Source organism: Giraffa tippelskirchi, chromosome 14 (genome assembly GCF_054371585.1).
Source record: "Giraffa tippelskirchi isolate mGirTip1 chromosome 14, T2T-mGirTip1v1.2.pri, whole genome shotgun sequence".
Classification (NCBI taxonomy): domain Eukaryota; kingdom Metazoa; phylum Chordata; class Mammalia; order Artiodactyla; family Giraffidae; genus Giraffa; species Giraffa tippelskirchi.
The window spans coordinates 40,196,163-40,208,874 of NC_137288.1; the positions used below are offsets into that span (position 1 = coordinate 40,196,163).

The window sequence follows — 12,712 nt, forward strand, 5'->3', positions numbered from 1 at the left end:
AAAGAAAATCAAGGGAAAAAAAAAAAAAAAAAGAGGCAGCAGGAGACTGACCATGAATTCTGATCTGCTAAACAATAAATTTAAAATGCTGTTACTATGAATTAACAGGGCTTTCCTGGTGGCGCAGATAGTAAAGAATCTGCCTGCAATGCCGGAGATCTGGGTTCGATCCCTGGATCAGGAAGATCCCCTATAGGAGGAATCCAATCCAATATTCTTGCCTAAGGAATTCCATGGACAGAGGAGCTGCAGGAGCTAAAATCCATGGGGTCTCAAAGAGTCAGACACTACATTAGTAGCTTTTTTAAAGGATAGAAAAGGAACTTCTGGTTTTGATTTTTGTTGCAGATACTCTTTTTGAGTGGGCAAGAACATGGGTATAGTAGTGGTCAACTCAGCCTGGATCTGATTTCTCCTGTAACTCTCTAACTACTTCCCCATCACCGCCATGTTCTATTTTGAAATTTTGAAACAGTAGCAGACACTGTGTCATCTTACCTCTGTGTATGTGTATATGTATGAGTATAAATATATACATGTATCAGTTCAGTTGAGTTCAGTCATGTCCAGCACTTTGCAGCCCCATGGACTGCAACACACTATGCTCCCCTGTCCACCACCAACTCCCAGAACTTGCTCAAACTCATGTCATCAAGTCAGTGATGCCATCCAACCACCTCATCCTCTGTCATCCTCCTCTCCTCCTGCCTTCAATCTTTCCCAGCAGTAGGGTCTTAAATGAGTCAGTTCTTCGCATCAGGTAGCCAAAATATTGAAGTTTCAGCTTCAGAATCAGTCCTTCCAATGTACATTCAGGACTGATTTCCTTTAAGATGGACTGGTTGTATCTCCTTGCAGTCCAAGGGACTCTCAAGAGATTTCTCCAACACCACAATTCAAAATCATCAATTCTTTGACGCTCAGAGTCGGACACGACTGAAGCGACTTAGCAGCACCAGCAGCTTTCTTTATACTCCAGTTCTCACATCCATACGTGACTACTGGAAAAACCATAGCTTTGACTAGACAGACCTCTTTCAGCAAAGTAATGTCTCTGCTTTTTAGTATACTGTCTGGGTTGATCATAGCTTTTCTTCCAAGGAGCAAGCATCTTTTAATCTCATGGCTGCAGTCACCATCTGCAGTGATTTTGGAGCACCCAAAAAAAAAAATCTCTCACTGTTTCCATTGTTTCCCCATGTATTTGCCATGAAGTGATGGAACTGGATGCCATGGTCTTAATTTTTTGAATGTTGAGTTTTAAGCCAGCTTTTTCATATTTCATACATATTTATGTTTATGTATGTTTAAGACAGATTATTTTGTTTCATTTTGCTTTAGTTTTAACCTTGTTTTTTTATTGCATAAGTTTGTTTCACATTATGTAAAATATATTTCCTGAGTTAAATCAACAAAATATTCTATATTGAGAGATGTTTACCTTTTCTTTCTACCCAGGAATTTTCTGTTTACCATTCAGTTCCTGGTTCCTGGATTGGGGAATGACAGGTATGTGACCTTTTAATTTCTATGATGTCAGATGGAAAACAGTTGGAAATGATGACAAGCTCTATCTCAAATATACTTTTTCTTCCTAGTAAATTTATAGTAAATGATAGAAAGTTTATTTCAAGTGCTACTCATATTCCATAATATGTATCTATTTCAATCCTCATGACATCCTGGTATATAATAATTACATTTTTTTGCAAACAAAATCTGAAACTAAGGGATCTTAATTTTATAAGACACTAATAATATCAGAATTTGAATTTGAATTTAGTGTTATCTCACAAGGATACTTAAGAATACTGTGACTGGCTTCATTGAGAAATTTGTAGCACAAAGAATAAGAGATATTGATGAGCAAAATCTTTAATTAGGGAAGAAAAAGAATAAGGAAATTTCTATTGTCAAATTATTGCAACAGAATTGAGTTATATTTTAAGGTAAAGTCAATGAGATGATATATTTATGTTTGTAACTGCATCCAAAAATGTAGAAAATTTGAAAATAAAAAAATACTGTGAGACATGTATAAGAAATAGTATAAGAGAAAAGGTTTCAAAAAATGCACTCATAGTATTTTTGTCATATAATTATGAAAAGAGAACTCTGTTTTGAGATAGTGCATTTGGTACAGGTTGATGTAGTCTCCTTTTACCACAAATACAATAGTAAGCAGACAAAATTTAATTAGTAATATTTTGTCATATTTCCTCTTCTTTAGTTACCTCTATCACTTAAATATTTGGTTACCCTAGTCATCTATATCTATTAGTTTTCAGTTGATTATTCAGAATACTTTGACTTTTTCCATTGTTTTATAATTCCTTTTCTTACACATGTTTTCTATATTCATGATTGTGTTTTTAACAGTATTTATTATTCTCCTTTCTACTACTTATATTTTACTTGTAATTTCATTTTTGAGAGTTTATCAGATCCTTTTTGGTCTCTTGTCTTACACTTTTTCTTCGATTTTCCACTTATATGGATACTGATTTATTTTCAAAGCTGGAATGAGGGAACACATGCATGCCTCTATGTGTGTGTGTGTGTGCATGTGTGTTCGTGCGTAAAATGATCCTTCCCCATTAAAAAAACATTGAATATATGTGCATTGGCATCACATGGATTCATTTCTAATAATCATTGTTCCCCTTTTAGGTTCTTTATTCATGCCAAATGTTTAGTAAAAATTAGTAGGTGAGAGTAGTTAGGAAGTGAGTGAGGGATGTAACAGCTTGAAACATGGTATACTGTCCTAAAACACTTTTTTCTCATTCTGCATAGTGTTACTCTGTGCTCCCAGCAGTCTGGATTTCTCACTCTTGAGGGATCAGAAGACTTTGATAACTTTGCATAAAGCTATGGAGACTGTAGGTCGTTCACGTTATCGTAGCGTCTCTACACTTTCTTCTACCGGGAGCTGTAGCCATTTATGTAATTGCCACCCTCCCACTCTCAATCTCTCCACCAACTCCCCAGAAATTGTTTTTTTTTTTTTTTTAATGGTAATGCACTTGTTGGGTCTCATTCACTCCATCTTTTCTAACTCTCCACCATTTGTAACAAAGACAAAGAAGCTTTATTTATTAATTTTTTTCTTAGCTAGTAAGTTTACATATGTATTCATATTTTTCTGAGGTATTTATTTATATTTCCTATTTTCTAAACTGATCATTAGTTTTCTTGATACTTTATTTTATTGATATCTATTTCGTTGTAAATGTCTTTGCATATTCAGTATATAAATCTGTCACAAATATTATGAATCATCCCAGTTCATTATTTTCCTTTAATTTCTGTGGTTTTCTGTATATATGTTATATATATATTTATATATTATATGTATATTATATATATTATATTTAATCTATATTTATATATTGTATATCTGGAGAAGGAAATGGCAACCCACTCCAGTATTCCTGCCTGGAAAATCCCATGGATGGAGGAGCCTGTTAGGCTATAGTCCATGGAGTTGCAAAAAGTCAGACACGACTGAGCGACTTCACTTCACTTCACATGTACTGTATATATATATATAGCTTCTAAGTGTTAGAAACTTATGAAATCAAGTATGACAATATATTAGTTTCCTGTTGTCATTATGCTTAGGAAAGAATTTTTCATCTTAAAATGCAAAGATATTTATTATATTTACTATTTTAAAATTTACTTTTATGCTTGTATGTTTCATCTAAATACTGTTTAATATCTGGAGCAAAATGGGTCGACCATCCACACATTGCCCAGGTTTGTTTCAAATGTCAATGCATTTCAGAGCTATTTTGCCAAAATAATTGCTTGAAATTGGGTTCATTTCCAAGTATGGATATGGAATTTTCTATTTTCATTTTATTTTTATGTTTAGTATATTCACAGAAAAGAGAGAGACATTGATTTTTGTTCAGATGTCTGTAAGAGTTTTTTTTTTTTCAATTACCCGTTGGGCCTATATAAAATGAAACTGAAAGAGCTTCCTTTGATTTATCCTTTGAGAAGTTTTTGTTTTTGGTTTATATTGTATAATCAGAAAGCTCTATCTCCTTTTATTCACACCACTTGCCCAGAAAAGGCAGTTTATATACAGGATGAATGGAGAACAGAGCATTCACCTCTCCGTGCATGTTCATTCTATTTCGTTTTATTTTTTTCTATTACTGTCATACAAATAACCTGAAAGTCCATGGCTTAACACACTGCTTCATTATTTTCTGAAATCTGTGCTCAGCAGTCTGGGTAATCTTCTGCTAATCTTGCTGGGATCACTAATATGGTTGCATTCCTCTGGTAGGATTAGAGGATTTAAGAGGTAAATAGTTTGCAGTTGGTGCAAGCTGTCTTGGTTCACCACCTAGTGGCTTATCACCCTTAGGCTGGACTGGACTTTGACAACATGGTGTTCTCAGAAGAAGGTGGGAATGAATACTATATGGCCTCTCAAGGCTTAGGCTTTAGAAATTTGTTGAAAATGAAAGTTGCCCAGTCGTGTCTGACTCTTTGTGACCCCGTGGACTGTATAGTCCATGGAATTCTCCAGGCAAGACTACTAGAGTGGGTAGCCTTTCCCTTCTCAAGGGATCTTCCCAACCCAGGGATCTAACCCAGGTCTCCTGCCTCGCAGACAGATTCTTTACCAGCTGAGCCAGAACTTGCACGTTATATTGTTGGTCAAAGCAAATTGCAAGCAAAGCTCCGAGTCAACAGAGTTTCTATGATCTGAATGTTTAAGTCCCCCTCCCCAACCAAGTAAAATTCATGTGTTGACTCTTAACCACCGAAGGCTATGGTGTTAGTAGGTGGAACTTTGTGGAGGTGCTTTGGTCATGAAAGTGGAGCCCTTCTGAATAGGATTGTTGGTGTTTAGTCACTATGTCCAGCTCTTTTTGGACCCCATGAACTGTAGCCTGACAGGCTCCTCTCTCCATGGGATTTTCCAGGCAAGAATACTGCAGTATGTTGCCATTTCCTCCTCCAAGGGATCTGCCCCACCCAGGTATCTAGCCCAGTCTCCTGCACCACTGAGCCACCTGAGAAGCCCATGAATGGGATTAGTGTCTTGCAAAAGAGGCTCCAAAGAGATCCCTAAGCCCATCTACCATGAAAGGCTATAGAGAGAAGATTTGGGTTATAAACCAGGAAGAGGCCCCTTACCTCGCTATGTTGACACCATGACTGTTGTCCAGCCTCCAGAAATGTGAGAAATACGTTTCAGTTGTTGACAAGCTACCAAGTCTGTGATATTTTATTACAGCAACCTGAACGGACTAGACAAGGGTGGATAAACTTCAACTTTTGATGATAACAATGGTAATTTCACAGTGCAGAGTCATGGACCCAGGGAGGCCTGATTTATTGGAGGTCATTAATATAAAATAAGGCAAAGCCAGAAAATTTCTAACAGACTTAGTCATCATCACACCTAATTATAGCTTTTATATTGTATCATAACACTTTTGGTGGATTTAGGAATCCTCTCATTCTGACAAAGGAGTCTGGGTGTATGGTTTTAATTTTCAAAAATACAGAGATGAAATCACCCCATGCTGTCAATGAGAAAGGGGTGAAGGGTGATCAGTAATTCACTCCTCTGAACAAATGAGATTAATATTGCAACCATTTACTGAATGGTTATTTAGAGCTAGGTTCTCGGGTATGCACTTAAAATAATTATCATTTTTAAAACTCACAATATCTCTGTAAGTTTTATATTGTTATCTCTCCTTTGCAGGTGAGAAATATTAGACCTGGAAAGAGAGGAACTCCATTTCAGTCTCTGTGATTACAAAGACTTACTGTTAAAGATTATTCTGTAGTCACTAAATATTAATAGATTTACTAAATACCAAATTTTCATTGATTTTATTCATTCATATATCATTTTTTAAGATAGTGAGTTCATCTGTATTTCATCTGAGAAGAATAATCCATGAAAAAAAATCCCATAAATATTTTAAATAAAAATTTATCCAGTAAATCTTGCCCTACAAGCAATAAAATGAACTAAAATGCTACATTAATCAAATGATTTTAGTGTTTTACAAGGGTAGACAGATGCTCAGGGGAGCATAAGAAAGCCTAGAAGTAGATTCTTCAAAATATTTTTTAAAAATCTTGAAAATTATCTTTTGAAAGAGTTGAAAAATATATGACAATTTGATATTGTTGAATAATTTGTACAAGCACAGTTTTTAAGTGTTTTGAAAAACATAATCTTATTCATATGAAAGGTGTTATCAGCATTAATTCCAAATAGATTTAGGTTTTGAATAAGTTAAAGAAAATATAAGGGAATAAATTTTTGGTTTCAGTATGAAAAAGACCTTTTTAAAAATAAAACCAACTAAGTGATTTCTATAAAATATTAATAGATTTATATAAGTGGCTATGTTAGAAAATATATAACCTAGTTAGCAATCAAAGGAATGCAAAATAAAATTAGGTCCCCAATTCAGATGTGAGTTTCAGAAAACTATAGAAGATATTAGAATTTTCAGTAATAGGAAGAAATAGAGAACATCAATAGAGCATCAACAGCAGAAAATTCTTTATATATACCATTATTCACAATCATTTTTGCCTTGAAATAAACAAGAACAAAGTTTTCCTAAGAAAATTATAGCTATTTACAATTTTTTTGTACAATGAGATTCATCATAATATTATTTATAAAGCAAAGCAATACATTACTTTGATGTCTCAAAATTAAGTTTAAATAATAAACAATTATGCTGCTGCTGCTAAGTCGCTTCAGTCGTGTCCAACTTTGTGCGACCCCATAGACGGCAGCCCACCAGGCTCCGCCATCCCTAGGATTCTCCAGGCAAGAATACTGGAGTGGCTTGCCATTTCCGTCTCCAGTGCATGAAAGGGAAAAGTGAAAGTGAAGTCGCTCAGTCATGTCCGACTCTTAGCGACCCCATGGACTGTAGCTTACCAGGCTCCTCTGTCCATGGGATTTTCCAGGCAAGAGTACTGGAGTGGGGTGCCATTGCCTTCTCCAAATAAACAATTATACATTCAGACAAAATAATATTGTTTATCTGTAAAAACATGTTGATTAAAGTTATTGAGAACTGCTGGTCATAATTTATGAAAACAATAAAAAACAAATGTAGGTATAAATGTTTGTGAATTACTGTATTTCATAGGTATTATGTTAAAAATATAAAATTATTATAAAGATTCTATTACTTTAGAGTGATTTTTATTTTCTAGTTTTAGGTGTGTTTTTAAACTTTTCTGTTTTTTTCAGTTCTTATAATACATGTGTAAGTGAGGAATATTGAAAATATTTAGGAACCAATATGGCACTGCTTGCTACCTACTAGTCAAATCAATAACATCATCCATCAGAGCAGGTACTGCTATAAACCAATCCGAGTGCTGCCAGACTATGACAGTGGATGGCAGATCAGCTCGTGTACACAGTATTCATCTCATAATCAAAAGAAAAGCAAGGAACAGTATTGAGTGAAGCAGTGTAAGGGAAGATACAGGTTGGATTGGGATCCATGAAATGGGAGGGGGTATTGAATCTGCTTAGAATAATGACAAAATGCAAAAGATAGAGATAAAACATAGCATGTAAAACAAAAAAAACAGGAGGCATTTTGGAAACCCAGTGCATGCTTGCTAAGGCGCTTTAGTAGTGTTAGACTCTGTGCGATCCTGTGGACTGTAGACTTCCGGGCTCTTCTGTCCATTGGATTCTCCGGGCAGGAATACTAGAGTGGATTGCCATGCCCTCCTCCAGGGGATCATCCCAACCCAGGGATAGAACCCACGTTTCTTAGTCTCCTACACTGGCAGGTGGGTTCTTTACCACTTGCACCACCTGGAAACCCAACATCCAAATCTAAACTGAGCTTTAGAGATGGAATCAACAGGAAGTGTTAGAAATTAATCATATTTAATATAAATAATAGATTAAAATTTGACATGAAATCAAGAATAAAGAAAAGTTTTATACATATATCAGAGAGAAAATACAAAAACAAATAAGGAAATAAATGAAAGTGATCAGGCTAGCAGCATTCTTCACCTGCAACAGAGGATAAAGAGCACAGTAGGTCAATGCTTTCATATTCTGAGGAATACTTACTTGAATAGGAATTCTATACCTAACTCTAAGAAAATAAGGCCTTTTCTCTCTTGCTAGAATTAAGAAAAATCAAATGCCCAGATTCTTTCTGAGAAAATAATCTGAGAATCCATTTTAATAAAAAAGTGTATAAAAAGAGTAAAAGATTATGAGATATGGGAATTGGTGGGAGTAAATCAGAGGCTAAATAAAAAGGAGTATTGAGATCAATGAGGTATCAATTGGTACAAATTTGAACAGACAGTCCACTCAAAATAAAAATGCTGTCTTCAAGAAAAATAGATTTCATGCCCTATATCAAAACAGTTTAAATTTGGAAATACAATAAAGAAGACATTTGTTCTTTCAAAGACAGAAAGGAAAAAAGTAAAGCATGGACAATTTAAGACAGTGAACAGAATGCAAATGAAATCAGCCTTGAAAATATAAAGGTAAAGGTAACAGCTGAAAGGACCAGAGGTGAAAGAACATCTATTAAGGAAAGGCTTTTGACATTAAAATGTTCACTTTATGTTGTGAGAGTCAATGCTGAAGGGAAAATGTTGATTCAAGCATATTATCTGAAGTTAAATCTAAAAGCCCTACAAATTAAAGTCAATGGTGCAGGAAAATTTTTTCAGGAGTGATTGAGTGGAAGTAGAGGTTGAAGGATGTGAATTAAATCTTTTCCTTTTAAACTGGACATCAGTATTTGAGCTTGAAAAAGTAATAATATAATAAACTTTGTAACTTAAAAAGAAGCTGCCATTGGAACTAAAATGAGAACCAGCTAAAACTAGTCTCTCTAGAAAGTGTGACTGAGAATGAAGTGGGTGTGATGAGTTGCTGCTCTTCACTATAGGACTCTTATAATCTTTAATGTTTGTCACCTATGTACTGCAGTATATTGATAAATGTTTCAAAGTAACATTTTGACTGAAAGCTCAGGAAAGCACCTGGTACCTTGCATTCCATACTTGAATTAAAGGTTTCAAATGTGTGCATGTTAGTGGCTCAGTCCTATCTGACTCTTTGCCACTTCATGGATTGTAGCCCACCAGGCTCCTCTGTCCTTGGAATTCTCCAGGCAGAGTAATGGAGTTGGTTGCCATTTCCTGCTCCAGGGAATTCTGCTGACTCGGGGATCAAACCTGGGTCTCCTGCATTGCAGGCAGATTCTTTATTGTCTAGGGGCTTCCCTCATAGCTCAGTTGGTAAAGAATCCACCTGCAATGCAGGAGACTGCGGTTCGATCCCTGTGTTGGGAAGATCCCTTGGAGAAGGGAAAGGCTACCCACTCCAGTATTCTGGCCTGGAGAATTCCATGGACCGTATAGTCCATGGGGTTGCAAAGTTTTGGACACTACTGAGAAACTTTCACTTTCACTTTGTTTATCATCTGAGGCATCAGGAAAGCTCCCAGTGGCTCAAAAGTTCTCAAATACTCACATAAATCCTAGTTTGTCTTTTTCTTCCATTAAAGCTAAGTCTTAAGATTAAAACCATGTATCCTTGCCCTTCACTATTTTGTCACTTTTTATTATGCAGGTGATAATTTCAGATGTCTTTATTCTAAGCGGTTTTAACAAATGCCACAAGAGACAAAACATGGAGGAGCTCTTAGGCTAAACAGAATTTAAAATCATATAGATATATTAACATCCTTTTGTCTCTCATAAGTCTCTCTTCAATAAAAAGCCAAAATAAGGCTTACTCAGCTAGCTTGGGGCAAGATATTTAGTTTATCAGTTGTAGTAGTCAGTCAGTCAGTTCAGTCACTCAGTCGTGTCTGACCCCATGGACTGCAGCATGCCAGGCCTCCCTGTCCATCACCAACTCCCGGAGTCACAGGTGTTAACTCACAGGTGTTAACCCCTAATAAACATCTTATACATTAGCTCCTCTTCTTTTCTCAGCGCTTTATAAGGCCCTCTCCAACAACCATTTTGCTTTTTGCATTTCTTTTGCTTGGGGATGGTCTTGATCAAAGCCTCCTGTACAATGTCACAAACCTCTGTCCATAGGTCTTCAGGTACTCTGTCTATCAGATCTAATCCCTTGAATCTAGTTGTCATTTCCACTGTATAATCGTAAGGGATTTGATTTAGGTCATACCTGAATGGTCTAGTGGTTTTCCCTACTTTCTTCAATTTAAGTCTGAATTTGGCAATAAGAAGTTCATGATCTGAGCCACAGTCAGCTCCCGGTCTTGTTTAAGCTGACTCGACAGAACTTCTCCATCTTTGGCTGCAAAGAATATAATCAATCTGATTTCGGTGTTGACCATCTGGTGATGTCCTTGTGTAGAGTCTTGTCTTGTTTTGTTGGAAGAGGGTGTTTGCTATGACCAGTGCGTTCTCTTGGAAAAAATTCTATTCGCCTTTGCCCTGCCTTGTTCTGTACTGGAAGGCCAAATTTGCCTGTTATTCCAGGTATTTTTTGACTTCCTACTTTTGCATTCTGGTACCATATAATGAAAAGGACATCTTTTTGGCGTGTTAGTTCTAGAAGTTCTTGTAGGTCTTCATAGAACTGCTCAACTTCAACTTCTTCAGCATTACTGGTCAGGGCATAGACTTGGATTACTGTGATACTGAATGGTTTGCCTTGGAAAGGAACAGAGACCATTCTGTTGCTTTTGAGATTGTACCCAAGTACTGAATTTCGGACTATTTTGTTGACTCTGATGACTACTCCATTTCTTCTAATAGATTCTTGCCCACAGTAGTAGATATAATGTAGATGTAGTAGACTTACCAATTAATGTATTTACAACAATAATATATATATAATGTTATATGTTATATATATAATAATAATATATGTTATTACTTATTTCTCCCTGAAAGCAAGAGCACATATAAAATTAAAAATAAAAAAGATAATCAGACCTGTCTCCTTAAGAATGTAGTAGTGAATTGATCTGAAATTATTTCCAATAATAGCTCTCATTCTGGAAATGTACTTCTAAGTTCAACTGTAGTTCCTCACTCTTCTCAACACATTTAGTAGACACCTTTTTTATTTCCATGCATCATTTCTGCAATTAAATTATGACTGTGAGTTGTCAGGATGAAGCAGAATTTCCCAAGGGGATCAATAAGTGCACAATTGAATCTCAGCGTAGTGGCAGAAACAGCCAACTGTAAAAATTATCAGCCAAATAAAGGAGCAATTAAATTCTATGTCTGTAAAAGTACAGGTGCAAAATATAATGTCACAGCTAAATCTCATGAAAAATTTGGCTCTTCATATTAAATTCAATTGGTGGTCATTGTTTCTGGTAAAAATATGAAGAGCATTCTATTCTAAAGAGAAACGACTTTGAGTTATGAATGTCTCCCCAGTAGAAGCCACCCTAGAATCTGTCCTCCATAATCACTTTTGAAAAATTCTGTGCTGTCTCAAAATGATTATGTCAATTGAATACTTTCCATAAAGAAATACTTTGAAAAATTACCTGGTAAGAATAAATGTAAGAAGCAATTTTGTACCTGATAATGGAAACCTGATACAAATCATCTTTCATTATCTTATTGTAAAATCCAAAGTCCCTATTATATAAACACAGATTACTATCCCATTAGCTAGACCTTTCTTTATTCATGAACATAATACAGGAACTGTTAATGCTGAGGATAATAATAACAGAAACTTTCTTAGGACTTTTATACAGGACTGAATTATTTTTTAAATTCAGTGAAATTGCTGCCTTCAATTGCTTTAAAACAGGTGACAAAGCACCTATTTACAAATTTCAGACATTTTGCTTGTTTTAGAGTCCCTGAGCACAATTGTGCACATACATGATCTTCCAAATAATTAGTGACACATAAATTACATGTTAATCTTAGGTCATGCTTTCTGTTATCCTAAATAATGGTAGACCTAAATAAAACAACTATTGTCTTTTGCAATTGAGATATTTAAAATGCAGGTTGCCTAGAAGCAAAGTGCTTACATTTATATGACCCTGGAATCATAGACAGTGATTATCCTTAATAGAAAAGACATTAATTCTAAATATCTTCCTTCCTGTAATGCTATTCCAGCCATAATTTATAAATGTCTAAGAATATTCATTGTTGTGATGGCATAAAAAGTGTTTCTTCTCTCAAAGAAAATTAGTATTCATTAAAATAACTCATATCCATGTATTTTACTGCTTGAGATATATTCCATCACCAAGAAGCCAATGGCTTCATAAAATGTGGGATTTGTCAATTGAATACTCAGTATTGTTGTTGAGTCACTAAGTTGTGTCCAACTCTGCAACCCCGTGGATGGCAACACGCCAGGCTTCCCTGTCCTTCACTGTCTCCTGGAGTTTGCTCCAGCTCATGTCCATTGAGTCAGTGATGCCATCATCCATGAGAGAGATGGCTCTCACTAAGAGACAACATTGTGAATTTGAGTTACTGTTCTGTGAGATTATATATATATATATATATATATATATATATATATATATATATAGCTCTCACTAAGAGACAACTTTGTGAATTTCAGTTACTGTTCTGTGAGATTATATATATATATATAAACTTTGACACATTGACCGTCTCTTGGTTCTATTTCCTCTGTTGCCAAGATACATACAACTAGAAATCAAGACATGGA

General features: G+C 35.4%; 1 long non-coding RNA gene across 2 annotated transcripts in view; it reads left to right on the plus strand.

Moving 5' to 3' along the window:
* The window catches only part of LOC145534215 (uncharacterized), a 540,985-nt gene that overhangs the window by 259,637 nt on the left and 268,636 nt on the right, over positions 1 to 12,712 (plus strand). For both annotated transcript variants that reach the window (XR_014074349.1, XR_014074350.1), the window contains one exon: positions 1,459 to 1,509. This is a non-coding gene — a long non-coding RNA (uncharacterized LOC145534215). The remainder of the gene's footprint in view (positions 1 to 1,458; positions 1,510 to 12,712) is intronic.